Source organism: Megalops cyprinoides, chromosome 5, assembly GCF_013368585.1.
Source record: "Megalops cyprinoides isolate fMegCyp1 chromosome 5, fMegCyp1.pri, whole genome shotgun sequence".
Taxonomy (NCBI): Eukaryota; Metazoa; Chordata; class Actinopteri; order Elopiformes; family Megalopidae; genus Megalops; species Megalops cyprinoides.
The window spans coordinates 11,406,128-11,427,605 of NC_050587.1; the positions used below are offsets into that span (position 1 = coordinate 11,406,128).

The 21,478-nt window shown below is 41.7% G+C and overlaps 1 protein-coding gene across 8 annotated transcripts in view; it reads left to right on the forward strand.

The window, feature by feature from the left end:
• mapk10 (mitogen-activated protein kinase 10) overlaps nt 1–21,478 on the forward strand; it is an 84,601-nt gene that overhangs the window by 10,420 nt on the left and 52,703 nt on the right. The window lies entirely within an intron of this gene.

Sequence of the window (21,478 nt, forward strand, 5' to 3'; positions counted from 1 at the left end):
CTTTTTGATTGTCTCTTTCTGTTTGTTGTAAAGCACAAATCATCCAGACTACTATGAATATTTTATTCACTAAAAGCTGCAAAGAAAAAATATTCTCTGCCTTTCAAGGTTGTGTTTCATTGTAAGGAAAGTCCACAAGGTTGCATTGGTTATTCCTGTGTTGGGCAGTTGATGTCACTGATCTAAGCCAATCCTGTAACCAAAAGCACACACTTTATTGACACAACAGTGCCTTCACTCAGATCACTGGCAACAGATACCAAGCTTGTACCAAGTTGTACAGGTTATTGTGATTCCTTTGAGGGAGGTGTCCAAATGGGGTCATTGATAGAATGAAGCCATAAAAAAATACTGTGATGTCACCCCCTGGAGCCAGTTGGTAAGTTCTTGCTCGGTCTCCCATCCTAGAGACCTGGGCCTGCTGATGTAGTGGGCTGAATGACTGTTGTAGTGAAAATTGATGGGTCGTTCTCACCTTGGGGCTGTAATGATCTGTGGCTACATGTGTTGATCTCTGCCGCTGGATAAAGAGGATCAGTGGCATAACATGACATCTGTTACAACAAAGATAAATAAGCTTGTTCACATGTCATGCTGTATTGCTACACCATAAGATGACAGAAATTCATTTATATATCTTTCTTTGTTTTGTTCTTTTCCCAAATGCCACTCCAATCCAGCAGATATATTTAAAGCAAAACACAGTTCCTCTAATTGTAATGAAAGAGACGGAAGAACCAAGTGCAGAGGTCTGGTACTTTAATCAAGATGTCCACTAAATCCAAATCCGTATCTTTGGGAAGGTCCAAAACTCAAGCCATGGTCAAAACCGCATGGAGGGCTGAACTGGAATCCATGCAAACAATCTGAATCACAAGACAAAGAGCAAGGTCAAAAAAAGACAGGCAAACAGGAGCAGAGTAACGTGTGGAAACACCAAAGAAACCGTTCAGTAGTGCAGGCTCAATACTTCACAAAGAGGTGCCCGAGACTGCAGTCCTTAAATCCCCCAGTGGTGATCAGTTGAATTTGCTGCAGGTGTGGTTAGAACTCATGCGACCCAGAGCATGGGCGTGGCCGAACAGGGAGTTGGCTGGAGGCAGGTCTGACACTAATATGTTAGCAGAGAGGTCTGTAATTATATAAATGTCTTTTTTGTGTTATGTATGTATAGTATGTCTTTGTTTCAGTTATTGGACTGCTCGGTTATGATTTTTAAGCTATCAAATATCGCAGTACGTTGCAATAAAATGAACCACAACCTTTAAAATACACACTAGCATCACTTTAACCCAATTATTGTGTCAGCTATTAATATGTCATTATCTTTCAAGACGCTATATATAGTGCCACAGTGAAGCCGCACGAAAGCTAACAAGCTCATTCAGTTGTACTATGAATAAAAATATTTCCGGACTGCATAAGCAAAATACCATGCCCTAAACCTTCAGACAGGTGCTGTATCTGCCTGACTCACTGGGGTGAGCTGCATTTACTGGAGAATTATCCAGGTGGCATTCATTAAATACTTTTAACTGCTTTTACCAATGTTCGGTTGTCAAAGACTTACATGGAAGGAAGACCTGGAGCATTAATTAAGTAGCACCTCATTACTGTTTTCTTAAGATGCACATATATGTGTGCTTAAAAGGTCTTAAGTTAAAAGGCAGTGCCTTCATTTACCAAATTTGGAAGCTTTATTGGAAAAAAATAATAGCCATGTGTCTTTTGGGCTGCTCATTGAAATGCTATGTGGATTTCAATTATTTTTATTATACAAAAACACAGTGCTGCACAGTAATATAACAAACATTCCTAGGGAGTTTTATGTACAATCCCACTACCCCCAGCACATCCAAGAAAGGTGGCATGCCCAGCTAAGATGTACAGTACAAAACCGCAGTACATACAAGGGCTAGAGTGAAATAGCTCAAAAAAAATTTTTTTAATTATTTGGAAAAAGAGCCTATGATGAAACTTGAAAAATGAATTTGATTCACTCCATGTGAGCATTAAAAAAATAAACCAAGAAAAAAGACAAGACCTTTAAAGATACTGTACCTTAACTCAGCTTAACCTGGTTGTGAATTTAGTTTAACTTAAAAATATATTTTATTCCATTTTCACATAATTTTGATAATTTTTGGATATTTTTGCCCTCTTTCTAAAGTTACCCCCATCCAAATGGCATGTTGTAAGATAAACATCATCCTTGGAGTATATTATTATTGAGGCCTATACTTATGTAAATGGATTTTTGCAGCTATTTTCATGTCTGTTTTTTTCATTTGCCAGACTGCTTGAGCCGTTGGCAGGGATCATTTGTAAGTCAAGGAAACTCATTAAGGAAAGATGCAATGCAGGGGTCATCACAGGATTTAAAAGAAAGTATTAATCCAGACTGAAGCCATGGGAAACCACCCAGCGCTGCACTCCTGAATGATACTTTGTGTGTTTGGATGTACAGTGCTGGAGGTGAGACTATTATATTTCACAATTTAACATTATTGTAACAATAAATGAATTAAACATTATGTTAATAAACATGCACGCTACAAAGTACCCCAAAGTTATAATTTGATTGAAGGTCAGTTGTTTATAAGTGATTCAACCGATATCAAACAGTCGAGGACCATATTGAGAATGTATCAACATTTTGCTGCATTGGCATCTAGGCTACAGTTTTGTCATAGATCTTACAAAATGAAAAGATACTGGTAAATCTTAAAAGTTATGATTACAAGCATAAAATGTGAGTAGAAAATGAGAACAGGTGTCACTTGTTTAATTTCAAACACAGGCCTCTCTCAATGAGAAGTGTATTACTCAGCCATCTTGGTTCATGCTCGCTGATTACATGAAGTGAACAGTACTGCTAGAAGAATTCTACTTACTCGAAGGAAACAATACATATAAATGGTGGGTGGATAATTTGCACAGCATATAATGACAAAAGTAAGTTGCAATATTTTGTGCTTTCCACTAACAAGTGAACCATCTGTAATAGGTAACATCTGCTTGTCAAGAAAGCTATTAATAAACAGCAGAAATAAAACCCCAATGCACAGGTTCTGGGAGGGTTTGCTTTCCCTTTTGCCAGTTTTTCTCAGGGCCTGCAGAGCTTTTTATCTTAACCAGGCCAAACATGGTGGCCTGGCATCATTAAAGTTGTTTGAAGAGAATTTGGCTGCTCATGCTCCTGAGCTGATTATCAGTGCCTATGAAGAGTTCAGACTGTGAGGGTTTTTTTTTGGCCTAAAGACGTCTCGATGTCAGATGACAGACATAGGGTGTGTTGCCAAGTTGTCAGATTTTATAGAACAACGTGCTGTTTCAGAACAGGAGAAAGCTGTGGACGTTTCAACAGTGCAACTCGTCATCATGTCATTAGGAAAATTAGCTTCATAAGGATGACATCCAGTACATGATAAAATGTTTGCACTACTGTCATATGTGTAAACATGTGACTCCATGATGGCTTCAGAGTATTCCCAGTACTCCCAGCAATAACCGAACAAAGCTTAACAAATTAGTACAAACAGAAGACTAGTTGGTCTTAATACAACCAAGTCGACTCAATTTTAAACAGAGCCCTATAAAAACAGTTAGCTGCAACAAGAAGCGGTGTAGGCTTAATTGGTTGATGTAGCTGTTATTTTGTTTTCTTACTCTCTCCTGTACTACTGCCTATGATCTGCGGTGGATCTCGGCAGTAGGCAAAGCAAACGTTTCACATATTTTTTGCACCCGAGCTTTGTCCTTCGTCTCTGCAACGGGGGGCTTGTGTATTTACCGTGTTACATAACCACGCCTTTCCTCGGCACATCAAAACAGGGCCACATTTCCTCTCCCCGCCTATTAATGATCCTCGAGTCCGGCGTTGTTTATCGCCGGTAGGGGAACTGTAGCTGTAGTCAGGTGCCCTAGTTTTCTGCCAGGCCCACAAACACTGGCCCGGGTCCAGCAGGAGACTGCATCTCGATGCTCGGCACACAGGGTGGGGGACTCGCAGTGATGCAGCGGGAGGAGCTGCTGAACGAAGCACTCAGGAGGGTGGGGTGGAGAGGGGGAGGGGAAGGGAGGTGGGAGGAGGGAGGAGGGAGAAACAAGGAGGGTTTTTTTTGTATTCAGAACCACCATGACAGACACATGATAATAAGCTGTGGTCCCCTTGCAATTGTACAATGCAGCATACATTTTTTTTATTTTCGAGATGCTGCTTTGAATTCTCAGCTGGATGCAGATACTGATGGGAGGTGAAGGCTGTAAACACAGCAGAGCTGGTGCTTCTCATTGATTTAAAGGCCAGGATTAGAATTGATTCCATTTTCAGAGACTTTGATTCAGTATTGAAACACCTAGGGTCAGCCTCCATGGCTTTTGTAGGGATTTATTATATGGCTGAGTGCTACTGATTAAACTGATGTAAATGACCTGAAAGTAACTAGTCACTGGGAAGATAAATATTTTATAGCTGTAACAGTAATGGCAATTAGTCAACAATTTCTCATATGAAACAGAGGTGAACAGATTTTGTGCAAAACTGGGTAGTTCCATCAATAAAAGTGCATATGCATACATGTTCATACATACATGCATACAATACAGAAATATATTTAGTGCATGTATGACTGTTATCGCTCATTATCATGACATGGTGGAGTGAGACACCCTTTCTGTATCCTGTATCTGTATTTGTATACTTAAAGTATTTTGAAATGGCACAGCAATTTAAACCTGCTGTTGAATAAGCAAGAGTTGCTGCAATAAAGCTGTGCTACATCAGATAAAAGATCAGTCACATTTAAGCAGCAGGGGGGCAGATTTGTCACTTGGCAGAGAGGGATTTTGACGTTGCTACTTCTGAAAGACATATGAGACACACTGAGCCGGCGGTGGGTTGTAAAGATATGATGAAGGCAATATTTATGACACTGAACTCCTGATTGTCGCTCACTGGGGACCGCAAACTGTCCCATTTTCCTCACGGATATAGTTAGTCAGACATCTGCCACACAAACCCTGCACAATCACTCAGGAGGCTCTTATACCTGGGTGAGGGAGATGCCTTGTAGATTTTCGAAATGTAGGGTAATGACGTTCAACAAATGTCATTTCATTTCTGACTTCATTAGTGTGCCATTTATATATTTAATTGTCAAGAGGAGATGTCTCAATCATTACTAAGAAGGAATGTGAATGTGTATTACTTTGCTTGCATTACGTAGCTCTTGACTGCTGGCTTTGCATTTCAATTGGACTTGTCTCCTGTCATCTTCAGCAAATGCAAGGACGTTTCAATGAGCTGCGTAACGCTTTGATATTTGTTTTAAACGGAAATCTGTGTGTTTTAAAACACTGATTTTTAAAGAATGACGATAAAGATACTGATTATGAGAATTTTCTATGCTTACTGTGGGAGTAAATGAACAATTCCTCAGAATTTGAGATGATCCTTGCTAAAATAATCTCAGATGACAGCATTGCTGGAAGTAGAACTGTCTTGACAGTGTTTGTAGTGATCCTAAAGACAAGTGCCAGCCATGTGACAAGGTGTTTCACTCAGCCCTGATGGAGACTTTTTTTTTCGGCACTCTATCTGGGACAACGGTTATGTAATTTTTCTTGCTTGTCAACATTCTCTTAGCTGTCAGTACTTAACTTGAACCTCTTGTTGCTTTGCTTGTTGTAATTAAAGAGTTCTTCTACAATCACTTCTGTTAATACTCTTTGGATGTCCAGTCCTTTGAGAGATACCATCATTCTTCCTCTGTATAACCTGAGGGTCTACATACTGCAAGGCAAAATGCATAGTAAATGTAAATTCCTGTTTGTAGCATACATCAGCATGACAATTTTTTTTTCCCTCTGAGATGTTACCGAATGATACCTGTAAGAGAACTGAATATAACAAGTCAAGAAGCGGTCAAACTCGGTCTTCTTCGGGCAGCGTTGTGGGGAAAGGCAGAAGGGTCTATGTGAACATGTCCAACTTGAATTCAGGAGTGCTTGTAGTGTCAGTGCTTGTAGTGTCAGTTGACATCACGATGGAATGAAGCTAAAGGAAAAGCCAAGAACACAGTTTGTATAGGAAGTGAGGATACATAAATATAACACTAACAAAATTAAGAAGGAGTTACAATATTTAGTAAATGTACAAATAAACATTTTCATCTTGGAAATGGGACCATGTGTGAGAGAGAGAGCAAGAGGGCAGTACAACGTAGGTGAATGACAATGAAGGCCCATGTCACCCTGCTGTGTATACTCATGCTCTGTATCAGATTTTTTTTCAAATGCCTCACAAGCTATCGTTAGCTTTGTGCATGTCAGCATGCCAGCTGGCCAACACAAAAAGGGGCAGCAGTGAGCTGCTGATAACAGCCATTGCCCTCAACTATGTTTTGCTATCTGTGACGAGGCAATTCTCATTCTCGTTCCCGGCTCCTGTTCCGGGTCCAAAAAGATGAGCTGTATTGCTGCACATTGGGCGGCACTACTGAGGAGCAGCATGCAGATTCACAGATCAGCACATCTGAGGCCTGTTGGAGCAGAGCAGCGTGGGTAAAATATTAAAATTACCTGCTTAAATCAGGCACCAGTAGAGCTATATCAGAAGCAACTTATGATGAGGACATGCCTAAGGCCAAACAGAGAGAGGCCATCCCTAGTGTAGCGTACACATTATCCATCCCCCAGCCTCTCGGCATGTAACACTTGAACTTAATATGTTTTTGCTGTTGCTGTACTTCTTCAGAGAGGAAGTAGGGTGTAAACTTTACAATCATAAAGCAAGGCAACATTCTGCTGAGGCATGCAAAACTGAGCTGCAATTGCAATCAGCCTAGTTCCCCTCGCCATATCTAAGAATACAACATAAAGCGAACTGGAACAAACACTGAAACTGTGTGATGCTGTACAAACACACAGATACATGTGATCACAAGCAAGCTGCAAAACATGCTATATGGATAAGTATGTATCGTTTCCAGATCGGGGAAATATCCTCATCCCTGGTTAAACTACATGTGTGACAAGATCACCATCTAGTGCAATAATAGTACTCTCTGTTTTGTTTATTTTGAAAGTATCAAGGTAATTCAGGCATTAGTAACTAGTACAGCTAGGGTGTCTCAGTTGTTAGGATGGTCTCCCAAATGTGTAAGATGTGTAACTTTATTTTAGCATAGATTTACCAGTTAGCACTAGCGCTAGCCCATTTAATGAACGTGTCTCAGACACAAAGACCCAGGGAGACTCTATGTATAGCAGGCCCTCAGACACAAAGAGCCAAGGAAGTCTGTCTATTGTTGTCCCCCAGACACAAAGAACCATGGAGTTTGTCTGTTGGAGGGCTAAGTAAGATGTTTGTAAATGCTTATGGTATGTTTTGATGTTTGGATGTTTTTGCGATTGTGCAGATATTTTTAACACGCCAAATATTACCATTTGGAATGTTACCAGAACCTTGTACTGTATGTATGTTCAATTATATATATCACATGGTATATATCATCCTAGATAAGTGACTCTACCAGGTGACCAAGTTATAGATAATGGTAACTTCATAGAGATTTTTTCAGTCACATCTCTTGAGCATCTGTGTGGATGACCTTTTCTTACCCAATGCACTTGGCACCAGAGGAGCTTATAGCTCTGTGGAGGAAATTAAATTAATCCTTAATTTGAACATAAAGAGCAGGAGACAAAAAGCAGATCCAGAAATTGGATTCCCTCGACCTCTTATGGGCTCCCCTTCACAGCCAGCCAATTGTCAAAATCCGAATAATAATCATTCCGTACCTCTTATTATTGACGTTGGTTACCTGCTGTGTGTTCTGAATGCCAATTCTGGTCTGACACAGACATTTAAGTAAACATACTTCATGATTGATCTTAGCCTGTCCTTTGAGCACCTGAATTTAAAGTGGAAAAAATTTAGAGCAGAAAAATCTTCTGAAAATTTGTTTCCTGTGTTGTAGTTCTTCCAGTATTGTATCCAGCCGCCACCTGCCTATACTGTGTTTGGTGTGAGTAATACGTAAATACATGATTATTGTAACTAAATCATGGAATAATTGTACCTGGATCTGAGATTCTTGGGGTGCAGTGGGGGGAGTGGTTCAGTACTCCACTAATTGTGCAATTTCTACAGTACGTCATTCAATACTGAGGCACTGGGCTTCAAATCCACACATTGTTCTGATATTATAAAGTGACAAGAGTAGAATCTGTCTCAGTATGATGTGTTTTTTTTAACCGAATACATCAAAGGCCTGTTTGGATCTGAGGCATTTGTCAGATAAACTGAATAGGGAAAAATGTATTGCCATCCTTTAAAAAACATGGCATGATCAAATTTCAAACATTAATTATGCCTCAGAAGCACAAGATTTCAGTATGGCATGCTTTGCATAATTCTGGAACTAGGCACTGATGTTCCCTAGCTGTTTCAAAGCCCTTCAGGGTACGTGAGCATGAAAAAAAAAAAAAAACGCATCGGCTCGATTTTTGGCTAGGGAGAACAGCCGGCTGTCGACAGGGGCGGTAGATTGCGTAGGTCCGGGCAAAACTAATAAAAGAGGGGATACAGATACGTGGAATTGAAGAGAAGTAGCACCTGGTTCGATTGCTGCAGTTAAAAAAAATGCCGATCGTGAGGTTAGCCTCCTTCCCGGCTGGCGGCTGGAAAAGCCGCCAAACGCTGCCCGGTTACGCAGCCGCAACGTAACGTTCCGTTCCATCCCTCAAGGTTCCTCGCGAAGGAACCCGCTCCGAATGTAAATGGCGTGGACAGCGCACTTCCCCGCCGACCCGCAGAAGCCGAGCTCCCGCCGGTGCCCGGGGAGATTAATGGGACTCTTTATTTTAAAGCACGGGAGATTCAATAACATCAAAAGGCCCCCTTTTTTCTCTCCCTTCGAGTTCCCCTGCCAGACGGGTTAATATGCGTAAACGAGTCGTGCGTCATGATCGCCATTTACATTTTTCCATTTGCGGAGTTCGTATAAAGCATTTATTGAGGCATAATATGCAGTGAGGTTGGATTTACGTCTGGTGGCTACCTGTGAGGCCATGAAATTGCCCGAGGTCAAGTCAATGGTTTGTCATGAGGGAGAAGACAGTCACCTCACTGTCTTAACTTGTTCCGCACTTCCTTTTGGACTTGGCTCCAATATTTCAAGTTTTTATTTATTTATGTATTTACTTTTTGTGTTTATTGCTGTCAAGTTGTAAAAGATAATGAGAGTTTATTGACAGTTTCCTACATTCCATGCCAATCCACCTAGCACTTGGCTCCGCGCTGTGCTGTGCGGTTATTTAAAACCCCATGCAGTTCCTGTTGTGCGAGTGCACAGCGCCGGTCATGCACCCCACTTCCACACCCTCCATGGCATCCTTTTTAATTGATTTGTTTTTGTTTTTTTGTTTTATCCATGATACTAATATCCCATCATATTAGGATGGGTTTAACAATGCAAAAGACTGTTGGTTGCAGATTAATGATGATGTCATGTTAAAACCCCACTTTAATCCGCTCTCTGAGGGATTCCCCTGGGATTATATTCCCAGAGATTTTACTACCTGCAGAGGACAAAAGCACTCCTGGAAATCCAGACCCACTGAAGGATATACAGTACCTGTGATAAACACATGCTTTGGCTGTTCTTTTGCTAGGTACAGAAACCATGTCCCATAACATATTGCTGTGTTTTCAATAAGGACTTGTTCCTTGGCCTGAAGCCATTTTCTGGAAGACTGCAACATCTTTACTGTTTGAAAAGAGGTCAGTGAACTTGTAGGGGGGTTATTCTCCTCTGTAGATCGGATGATTAAACCCAGGGCATGGAGTGATGGGGACACTGAACCGCAGGAGGTGCTTTCTTTTAGTTGAGGAATTGCTGTTTCTTTCCCCTAATTAATGCAGCTGACCTTACCACTGGGTCCTGCCCACCATAGTTACTGTTGCTAGGTGAGACAAGTTGTGCCTGGCAAGCAGTGGATGCAGATTGCAAAATGTTGGATCTCAGGCCATTTTGCCTAGATTTTCTCCAGTTCCTCCCATGACAAATGTCATTTTTTTAACATTTTGAACTGTGCCTGAATATGCTGAATGGGGTTGCAGAGAAGAGACAGGAGGGACAAGACTAATAGACAAGAGAAATATTGAAAAGATTTACTCATTAATTTAAAAGAATGGGTGCAAACAATAGTGACACTAAATCTTGCATTAATCATAGCTCTTGCCAGTTTGTATGCCTGTTGTGTTTGTCAATTCTAGCAATGTGACACAAACAGTTTGTTACCCCTTTGCCCTGCTATTTCATGACAACTACAATTTGTGTTAAAAAAAAAAATGTTAGTCAGGTATGGGCACACCGCAACTTGAAGTGCTCTGAGGGTTTGAAGACAATATTCCGATTGATCTTCATTCATGGCGTGACCCCTCAGGCTCTCTGTGAAGTTGCTGTGGGTTTCCTCGCATTGACACGCTGGCTGGGAGGCTGCCCTTGTCCAGCTTGGCGCAGTGAAGTGGCTGGAGGCCTCCTGAATGAGTGCCACGTGACTCTGTGTGAAGCCTGTCAATTTCTATCACACTAACAAGGGAAGCAGCTACCATGGACTGAACGCAGAACAGGCAGAACAGGCAGAGGTTTCTGCGAAAGAAATTCAAATTTATTCTACAGCTACTGTAATTACATTGTCAAGTTATGTAAAATACATTTTGGAGGTTGGGAGGGAGGTCATATTTTGCTATGCAAACTCAAGGGAAGGAATATAGTGGACCATCTTGGAGCATCATGTTTGTAATACTTTATTGCGTGTTGATACTGTATAATGTTATGTGTAACCTTTCTGTTGATGGATTACCCATAAATGTACACAGAGAATGTTTAGATAAAGGCAGATAAAGACAGCCACAAGGGTAGGGCTTATTCGTAGTGATAAACAAGTTGACTTTAAAATACTTCAGATGGAATCTAGGACATTGTACTGCAGGGCTGACTTTGATCCTTAACCCAGATCACTCTCTCATAACACGTTCAGACACAGAGATTCAGCCCCAGACATAGAAACCCACTTTTCCACAGCACTAGCTGCTAAGCTTTTTATCAGATTCTAGATTTAGTATGGGAGATATTAAATATTGAATCTGCAGAGGATATAATGCAGCTGCTAGCAATTTTTCCATCGCTTCATAATTAGTGACCGATGCGCGGCATTGATTGAGGGGGGAAGACAAAACGTATTATTAAGCTTCATCAACTTTTATTAAGTTTATAAGTACAGTGAATTATTGTCGGAACAGACGGTGCACTGTTGTGTGATTTAGGGGGCTTGGTTTGTCTTGTGGAGCCTCCTTTTTTCTTTATTTCTTTTTCATAATTGATTAAAGGAGCGAATGGAAGTCTTTTTGCATTTAATTTAAAAGTCAATCAGTCTTGAAGTAGCGTCAGCCACAAGCATGAGTTGATTAAACACAGTGCTTAAGTGTGCAGAACGATAAATAGCCATTCTAAAGCGGCGGACAGGCAGCGAGAAGGTAGCGGTTTTCATTTTTCCCTATTGTCAGCAGGTTTTGATAGCAGGTAATGCAGAGAAATGTTTTTCAAGGCAGGTTGCGCGCCGGTGTCCGAGTTGGGATGTGCTGAATAAGCTTACTCGGACAGAGGGAACCTCTCCAATATGTCAAGATCTGAGGTGTGAAATCAGGTGTCAGCGCTGAAACACAAGAACGACTCCCATTTAGATTTTTACCTCACGTTCGGGAGCGTTGACAAACGGCTGCTTACGCTCAGGCGATTTCTCTAATTCTGTGATTTTCCTGGCAAGCGTGCTGTACACTCTGGCCTTGCTGCTGGATCAGTGATATGGATTTCGGTGTCTGGTGCGAATGCCTTTCGGGAGGGTAGTGCTCCAAACCCAGCACTGGACCAGATTGGACATGCCTCAGATATTCATTACACAGTGAGATGCTACATTGTGTTCTGTTTCTTAACCCCCATTCATACTGTATCATCGGACCACGTTTCTCCATGATGTCCCTCAGCAAACCTCCGTGAGCCTTGCCTGAAGAATATATAGGGACGATATATTATAAGGATCTATTGCAACTCCAAGCTCTCTTTTTGTCACCAATATTCCACCAGTGCTTTTTTCCCTGCAAAGCAGACAGTTCAGCCTGTGTCCAGCAGGGGGCAGCCATTATGGCACTGGATCCTGATAAGGATCAGGGATGCTTCATGGGCTGAAGGCCTGCAGACTCCATTCAGCCCCACCCAGTCCTGACAACTCACAGTCACTCGCAGCCTCCGGCAGTAAGGGAAAGGGATCCTTTGCCATTCGCGAACTGACGAACTGAGCATGTGCGCAGATGCAAGGAACAGGCTGACATTTTCTTCCGCACTTGCACTGCGCTGCACTCAGGTGCCTTGTGTCAGGCTGTTCCCTTCGTGCAAGCCGTGTCACTGCGGGGGCAGCGCAGTGGCCATTGGCTGGTCACAAGCCGCCCACCATGTCTGAGGAGTGACTCAGCTACCTCTTGGCTCTCTCTGATCCCCGATGTCAGAGATTAAACTGGGTCAGCTTCCCTACAGCGGGCGAAGACGCGTCACCGCTGTTCCATTTGGGAGATGCACGGCCCCATTACTGACAGACCAAAAAAAACTGTACAAACAAAAATAAAATGGAGAGCGGCCATGTCTGAAACACCAAGTCCCATTTTCCAAAGAAGAAAAATAGTGTTGGTATAATTTCTGATGGATGCATATGTTCATCTATTAACATCTTTGTGTTCAGGTAGAACTGGAAATAGAAGTTGTTTTGGTCGTTTTAAACTGTTCTTGGCCAAAAATCAGCCTCTTTCCATTAGAAATGATGATTCTTTCCGTTTCTGTGGTCAGTTGGATTTTGTATTTTCCAGCTTGAATAACCTTAAACTGTAGAGATTTCCATCAGATTTATGCTAAAGTTATGATTTTAAGCATCATTTGATTATGATATTGTTCAGTTGCACTAACATTTTTGAAAGATATGGGATCTAGGTCTGATCTGGTATTGCATTAAAGTGAAAGAATTTCAGATACATTTTAGAAAAACCTCAGTTTGATGAAAAGTGAAAACATTCTGATGGAGAGAGGACTATGTGATGTTATTAAAACCACACAAAAAACATCTAAATTGAAAGTACAAGATGAATAAATGAGCATATACAGATTTATGCAGTGTAGTACAAGGAATGTATTGTAGTACAAGCAATAACAATGATTTCTTGGTATGCCTTCTAATAAAAAGTACACACAGCCCTGATTAAATAGCCTGCACTGAAAATATGTCAATATAATAGCAATTATATTATATTATATTATATTAATACTGTAAAAAAGAGAGCTAAATGTTATAGATTAGTCTTGATGAAATATATGCATTTCTAACACCAACTGGCACTTTGTCAGACACACACGTACACACAGTGCTGTACAAATGAGTTACAGATTGTGTGAGGAAAAACATCATAAATTGCCCTTCATAAGGGCATTCGCTAAACAAATAATAATGTACGATGATTCACGCTTCGAGTGGGTGCAGCATTTGATAGTGGGCTTATAATTGCATTGAAGCAGGGGCCCTCTGGCACACAAAGAGCACCCATCAGATGTTTGGTTTCCAAGATATGACTGACAGGAAGCTTGAAGCCTTTGATTAGAATTGGGGCCCCAGACATATAAACCAGACATGGCATTTCGGAGATCCGAGGATGCCACAGTGGCTGCGTACTCAATTATTCCAACCGTCATTCTTTTGATGGTTTTTTTGTCCCTCCATTTTCTCTGGTCATTACATTTGAATATTCATGACTAGAACACAGTGTAGGCCAGTGTAATGGAATGTGATACCTGCAAATGAGTGGCAGTAATTGGCTGGGTTGGAACGCCAAGTTTGTGTTTCAACAGACACTGTTGAATGACATCAGGGATGTTCCAGTAGGGGCAGGTGGACTCAGGAGGCTCTTTCTGAATGTCCAGGATGATAATAATGTTTGACTTATGTATTAGAGCGACTGTAAAAGCTCCCTGAAGTGAAGTCAGGAGAGCTGACCTTTATCGGGGGGACCCTGAGTAGCCTGCATTTTGGCACAGAGGGGAGGGATTTGCTGGGAAAGCAGGGTGCTAAAACCTGCGGTGAATAACCTAGCCAGCTCTTTCAAATTGAGATTCAGGAGATGAATTCTGGAAGCCTTAGTGGACCCATTAACTTTGAGTAGTGAATTTAAGCTAGAGTTGCATTTTTTTTGCACGCATGCAACATTTTTCATTCTGTTCATTGAACTCATGATGTAGTGCAGGTCACACAAATTTTGATTAAATTTGTTACCGAGAATTAAGGATAGAGCACATTTTGGTTGCCTTGAATCAAGGAGTCACAGGGTCCAATTTGAGAAATATATACTTTCACTGTATTCAGAAATGAACACTACAGTGAGGCTGGAGTGGAGATGATTGTTTTGCATTTGTTTTTATACATTCTAGGTACCATTTTATGCCCTTAAAGCCTCAGTTTTTTTAAAATTAGTAAACTCCTATCCACCAACAGGGTTATACCAATTTAAGAGTCTTACAGATTGACATTTAATGGCCTTGAAGACCTGTTTTCCACTAAGACTGAATGAAATCGAAATCTAGCCTCATAAAGTTGTCCGAGTTTTTAATGACCTGACATTGAATCGAGCTGTATTTCAATATGAATCTTTTCTGTCTCATCGGTCCTGTGTGTTCCTTAAGTATCCTTACCTGCAGCTATCTTTTTGATAATGATTGCTTTGAATTTCAGGGCAATCAAGTCCCAGTCTGCAGGAAGACCACACATGAGACCAGCTACTCTCCCTGAAGCGCTATTGATATAGACCAATTCAAATAAACTGTTGGCTCTGGAACAAGATCTTGGCCCATTATCTACCACCTTATTGTCTCTAACTAGCAAATTGCTGGTAGGCAATCACCATTACAGCCCACAATGCGACATTACCCTACTGCCTTTTGACTGTCTGGGGCCTTTGTAAATGACTAACTCCCCATTTTTAACCGTATAACATATAGCCTATGACACAACAGAAACCTGCAGCACAGTCAGGGATGACTAGCATATGCAAAACCTTTGATCCAACAAATCAGACTGCTATATCTTGTGAGGCACCACTATGTAACCATTTTGTGTAAGAATACTGGCCACACATCAGTTGTGGTGGAGAGACAGTCCCTTTTAGCCCCTTAAATTTTGTGATAATTAGATAGCTTTACTGAGGAAGGTAGAATTAGAATATGGTCAGATCATTCCCTCTTTTCTACTCTTTTGTGATATGTGAATTTTAAAGTCTCATCTGAAAAACCTTACTTCCTGCAACATAGCATCCATATCTGTGTGTTTATTTGGGTTTGTTTGGAGCAGTGGAAAGATTCCCCTTATTGGTTCACCAACCTTTAATGGCTGGCAAAATATGATGTCATGCTCCCTAGCAACCATATTTATCCTTATCCATTCCATTTGTCCATTCTAAATGGTAAATTATATGAAATATCTATAGAATAGTGTTCAGTTATTGCTTATAGTGTGACCTTACTTCATTTATTTCAAAAGGTGGTAGCCAGAGTTATGCGGAGTAAACTACTTCCAGCTCAAATTCACAGTTGGTGGTCAGAGTCAGACAGGGCACCTCAGTGATAAAACTGGCCTATTTTTAGTTTCATTAGTATGTATGTTTGAATTTCTATTGAAAAAAAGAAAAAAGCTCAATAATTAATATATAAATATCCTAGAAATGTTCTCCTTGTAAAAAGAATGTTGGCATATTTTTCAAATACCATAGATTTGTACTGAACACTCTTGCATTTTCACATTTTATGTCTTTTACACTAGACTGACTACTACATGACAAATGAATCTTAATGGTCAAATGAATTATCAAAATATGTAGTATTTAAACTTATCTTACTGCTTGCCTTTAATTTGTGCTGAATTCCACTATACCTTCTGCAAGGACAGCGATGAGAGCACATTTTCAGCATGTGAACTCAGACCTGCTGTAACCTTTATTGTTGAGAATGTGTATATCTGCCTATGCTTATGTGTGTGCGTGTATTGAATGCATTGTATGTATGCACGCACATTGAGTATGTGTATGTGTGTGCGTGTGCATGCCTGTAAATGTGTTGGGTGATGGACATCTTTCACTTGCTGTGTCACTCAAATATAGGCGGCTAATTGGCTTAACAATGTCTTCTGTCTGAAATGTTTCAACAGCTAGAGGCTCAGGGTGAAGAGGAAGCTTTAGATTCATGTATATGTTAGCAAGTGGTTTTTTACCAGCCTTAGAATTCAACCTGCGTAAGCACAGTACTTGATTTAAGCCACCCAATGGGCAGGGTAGTGTGCGTGCACATTATTAAAGATGAATCTGTGCATTCAGCTGCTATTGACAGCTCTGTAGGCCCTCATCACGCCCACAAGCGGCTGCGGTAGGATTTGTATTGATAGTGTGGAAGGGCCTGCACGGTCACACAGAGGAAGCTAGCGCTTCCCCGCCCATCCATCTCTCTCCAGCACTTATCTGCACCATCTGACCTCTTCAGGTGTCGCCCTTGCCTCTCTCTCTTCTGGAGTGGAGGTCCTGCACCCGTGTCCTCTCCCGGCTCTGTGTATGTGTCATGTTCGCGCTACAGATATTTACACTGTCTAATGGTCATTTATCAGGCGCTTATCAACGCCTACCATCTCTAGTTCGCAGCGATTGTTGAGCTTTTATTAGCCTGAAGTTCACTCTTATCGGGATCACTGGCCTTTGGTGTCCAGTGCTTGGCTGGGAGGTCATTCTGCACACGTAAATAACACATGGTGTATTTGTGAATGGGTGGTTATACCGTCCATAGTTTCCCAGATAATCTCGTCAGGAAATTGGTTGTAGTGGAATCCATATGTATTCATACTTTCAAAAACTGTAACAAAACAATGATTTCACAGAAGAAATGTCAGTGAATTTTTTTGCTTAAATGCTGGAAAATATATCACATTATTGGCATTTAGCAGACGCTCTTATCCAGAGCGACTTACATTGGTTACAGTTTTTTACAATGTTATCCATTTATACAGCTGGATATTTACTGAGGCAGTTGTGGGTCAGGCACCTTGCCCAAGCGTACAGCAACAGTGCCCCAGCGGTGAATCGAACCGGCAACCTTTCAGTCTTTCAGTTACGAGTGCTCCTTAACCACTCCTTAACCACTATGCTACACTGCCGCCCCATATAACTACATATATAACTACAGTATTTAAGATAGATAACTTAGGTATAGTATAAAGCTCGATCACAGGTTTTGACAAATCAAATAACCCTTGCTTATGTGAAAGACCAATGCAAAGGAAGCTTATGGATCATCACAGAAGCTTCCAGAGGTCACCTGATGTCCCTGGGTATAAAAGGAGGTTACATCATAGCGTTACACAGCAGCGTTCATAATCTCAGTCAATGTTAGAGAGCTGTCCAGTAGTAGAGACCCACATGTGTAGGGTGAGTAAAAAAGAAAACCAAAACACATACAACAAGCTGAAACTGCCATTTTCCATGGTAGTGTCCATCTTGAAAAGATTTATGGTTACTGTGACAATCATTACCCCAGGGAGGGGTTGTAATAAAAGACAATCACTACACACTGTGAGAGAAGTGGTTCTGCTGGCAAAAATACACTCAGCAGTGGTTGGATATCACTAAGAAAGTCTAGCACCATCAGGATACTGTCACAACTCAGGCACGGACTCAGACACGGACCACGGGAGCTTCGGGTTCCAAACAGGTTTATTATAATCGTCAAACAAAATCGCAATACAAAACAGGCAGGGTCGAGACCAGGAAGGCAATCCGAGGACAAAACCAGGGTCATGAACAGGAGCAGGCAGGGCCAGGAACCAGGCAGGCAGGCAATCAGGCAATTGGGGCAAGGCGGCAGGCAGGAACAAGGTTGAGGCACAGGCAGGGTCGAAAACGGGTATTCACAGGCAGAAAAACCGGCGGGGACTAAACAGGCACGAAAACACTGCAACGGGACAGAGACAAGCAGGGAAGATATAGGGCTGGGCTGACGAGGTGGCGGGAAGCAGGTGGGTAGGCAGGCAGGTGGAGACGATGAGGTAATGAGGTGGGCGGGGACAGGGCGGAGAGCGGGGCAAGGCTGGAACACAGGGAAAAAACAGTAAACACAAGCACATGGACCAGAATGACGGAGGGGAAAAAACATGAACACAACAACTAGGAGGCAGGAGTACTGACAGGATACAATGTTTATAAAGTGTCAATGAACATTGAGGAGCTGCAAAGAAGGAGCCTCCTCAGAAGTCACTACACATGGAGTGTTGAGTTCACAAAACCTGGGACCATGGTAACACATGGTAACACAATTTCAGCTTTTTATTAGTAGTTGGCAAAACAAAACAAAAAGACAATGCTTACGGAGATAGTCCAATACCAGGGCCGAATACAGGCTGCTGTACAGTGAAAGGCTGTATAGTGATGTTTAAAAGGTCAAGCTTCATCAAAAAATGTATATTCCAGCATCACAAGGCTCTAAGCACCCAAGCAATGCATCAAAGTCCCTGAATAAATGTTTAAGTGAACATAAAATCAATGTTCTGTACTGACTATTGCAATTCACGGACCTGACTTTGACAGAGCGTTTGTGGTTTGAACTGAGGTTAGCAGTTCACAAGCAAAACCCAGGAAATCTGTAGGAGGCGGATATGTTCAAGAAGAAGAACTCTTCAACACCCCCCTTCTTAGACATGCTAGAATTACTGTATATAAAAGACTACAGCAAACTTCTGGGTGTCATCGAAGGCAGGGGATGGAGCACAAAATACAGATCACAGGGACATTAATAACTTTGATCATTTTGTTCTGAGCAACCTGCCATTATTGATAAGAGATGTCACTCTACGCAGTAGTGTTAGTGTTCACATTTCAAGCACAGAGCACCCTCAGCGTTCGTGGATTGGCCATTCATGGGTTCCAGTGCCAGCCGGAACTCCCTCTTCACTGCTGCACTCCCGGCCCCAGAACACAGCGCCAACACCAACGCTCCGAGATTAGTTTTATAAATATTACACACGTTTCCTGCATTATTACATAAGTGCTCATATGATCCACTTGTTTATTACATTAATGCATTATAGTTCATGTGTTTTTGTCTCGTATGGAGAACAAATCCCCCTTTGAGTCTAAGTTTTCCATTATTTGTACAGTATAGTATTTCCCCATTTGAAGGGCTCTCAAGAACATGTCCCTTATGAAGGGTGTGGGTCTGCTGTATGTTCCTTTATTTTAGCAAAAATAAACAAAATCTCTGATTGCTTTCATGTATTTCCTATGCTCCTGTTAAATTCTCTCTGTTACATTTTATCAAAGGTATGAACAACTTTGGAGGCCATTGTGTGGGCCTTGAATGAACAACAGAAACCAAGCATTTGGCCTTGTTTCATCAGTGTATGAGGACTACTTTGGTACAGGAACGGGCACGGTGATAGCGCTAAATCCTGGTTTCTGGTGCAGTGTGTCTCGGGGTACTGCGTGGTATACGCTAGGTTCCCTCCTGCATCCCGATGAATGACACACCATCTGAATATTGAGCGCGCATTCCAGGCAGTGGGAACAAAGGCACACAAAGAGCTTTTTTTTCCCACCCTCTTCTTTAAAATGAGACCACCGGTGAGGCCAGCCAATCCGAAAACGCTCCGGATTCGAAATCCAACACTGACACCTCTGTTAGCGCCGACCCTGGGAGATCTGTGGGGTTTTAATGAGCTTACCTTCCTCCAGCAGGACTGTTTGCTCAGTCTCTGCTCCTGCCACTCCTGTGCCGACGGACTGCTCCCCAAACAGCATCGGAACGTTGCTTTGATGTTGATACGGCGTTGTTTAAACTGTAGGGCGCTTAAATAACTTTGGCTAATATTCTAGACAAACATTTACCAAAAGTGACTTTCCGTCACGCTCGCCGTTAGAATTTTTAACACGATATGTCCACAGACAAACTCAAAATCAATGTTGACCTGTGAGATTAATTCTAGACACTATTCTATCCGATGCAAGGTAATGTGGGTTAGCGGTTCTGTTGTTCAAATTGGTCTCATTGAGGGCTATTTCTCCCGTCTCTCTGTCAGTATAAATTGTAGCAGTTATTTCTGCGGCAGCTCTTTGTGTCAGACTTCAGGGCTCAGAAAACATCAAAACTGCCCAACACTCCAGCAATGCGCTTTATAGTAAACAAAGCAATGGAGCCACTTATTTTTCCTTTATTCGCCCTCCACCCCAGGCAGAGTACATGATGAGGTCACTAAGATACAGATCACGGTACTAGGAGGGCCACTGAAGCCTAATGCAATGGGAGCTGAAGTGGTCTCTTTACCACAAACCCAGGGGGCAGCTGGTGCCTGGGAGGCAAAATGTATACAGTAAACCTGTTATATGACATCCTCTGCTGTTTTCATTGACATTCATTACAGATATTTACAATGTAAGCGCATATACATATATATATATATATATATATATATATTTACGTTTATCTCACAGTTATCATTAGTATGTGTACATACATTGAAACAGAAATCAAACTTTCTGACACCTTTGAAAATTTACCCCGGGGAAAAAATTTAGTTTTGGAATTAGATATATAGTTTTGGGTTAGAAACACCAAGCACGCACAGAGTAAATGACGTTTACAAAGCAGGTGTATAAATGCTTGGTGTGCCCAGCCAAACACTTTCCCTGTGTTTAATTTCTATTTTCACATAGAACATGCCTTTTAAGGTTGAAAGATGACAGTGGTGCCCGCCATAGTGGGACAGTGGATGGACAGTCATAGGTAAATGAGGATGCTGTGGGGAGAAGGGGGCGGAGCCTAGATGTGATGTCTTTGCCTGATTGGCTCTGGCTGCCTTACCCTCTCAGCTGCACTGAGTATGTTTAGATATGCTGCCAAATCAGTCTTTATGTGCTGCACTGTGGAACAATCAACCATGACACAGCCACAGAGAGCTTGCTACTGTTTTTGCTTACCGTGGGTGATGGAGAGCTTGAGTGCACAGCTTGGGTACCAGGGATCAAGGTACAGAGAGCTATTGAGAAGGGGTCTGGCTTCACAGTGGCGGACCTGCCCAAAAAGGTGGGTGTGTGTCTGTATGTGACATCCCTAACCCTAACCCTAACCCTGACTCTAACTGAATTTCCTGTGACAAGCAGGGAGGATGTCAGATTCTTAGACAAGATCACTCAGACAGGTTTAATTTTTTTGGACAGATCTGCCTCTGGCATCTGCAGCCAGCAACAACATTTTAACTGTAAATGATGCATGCAAGCATCTCTGCATTCTGTTTGCCATTTTGTGCCACCCGTGCAATTAGATGTTTTACTTTGATAAGGAATATATTCGTA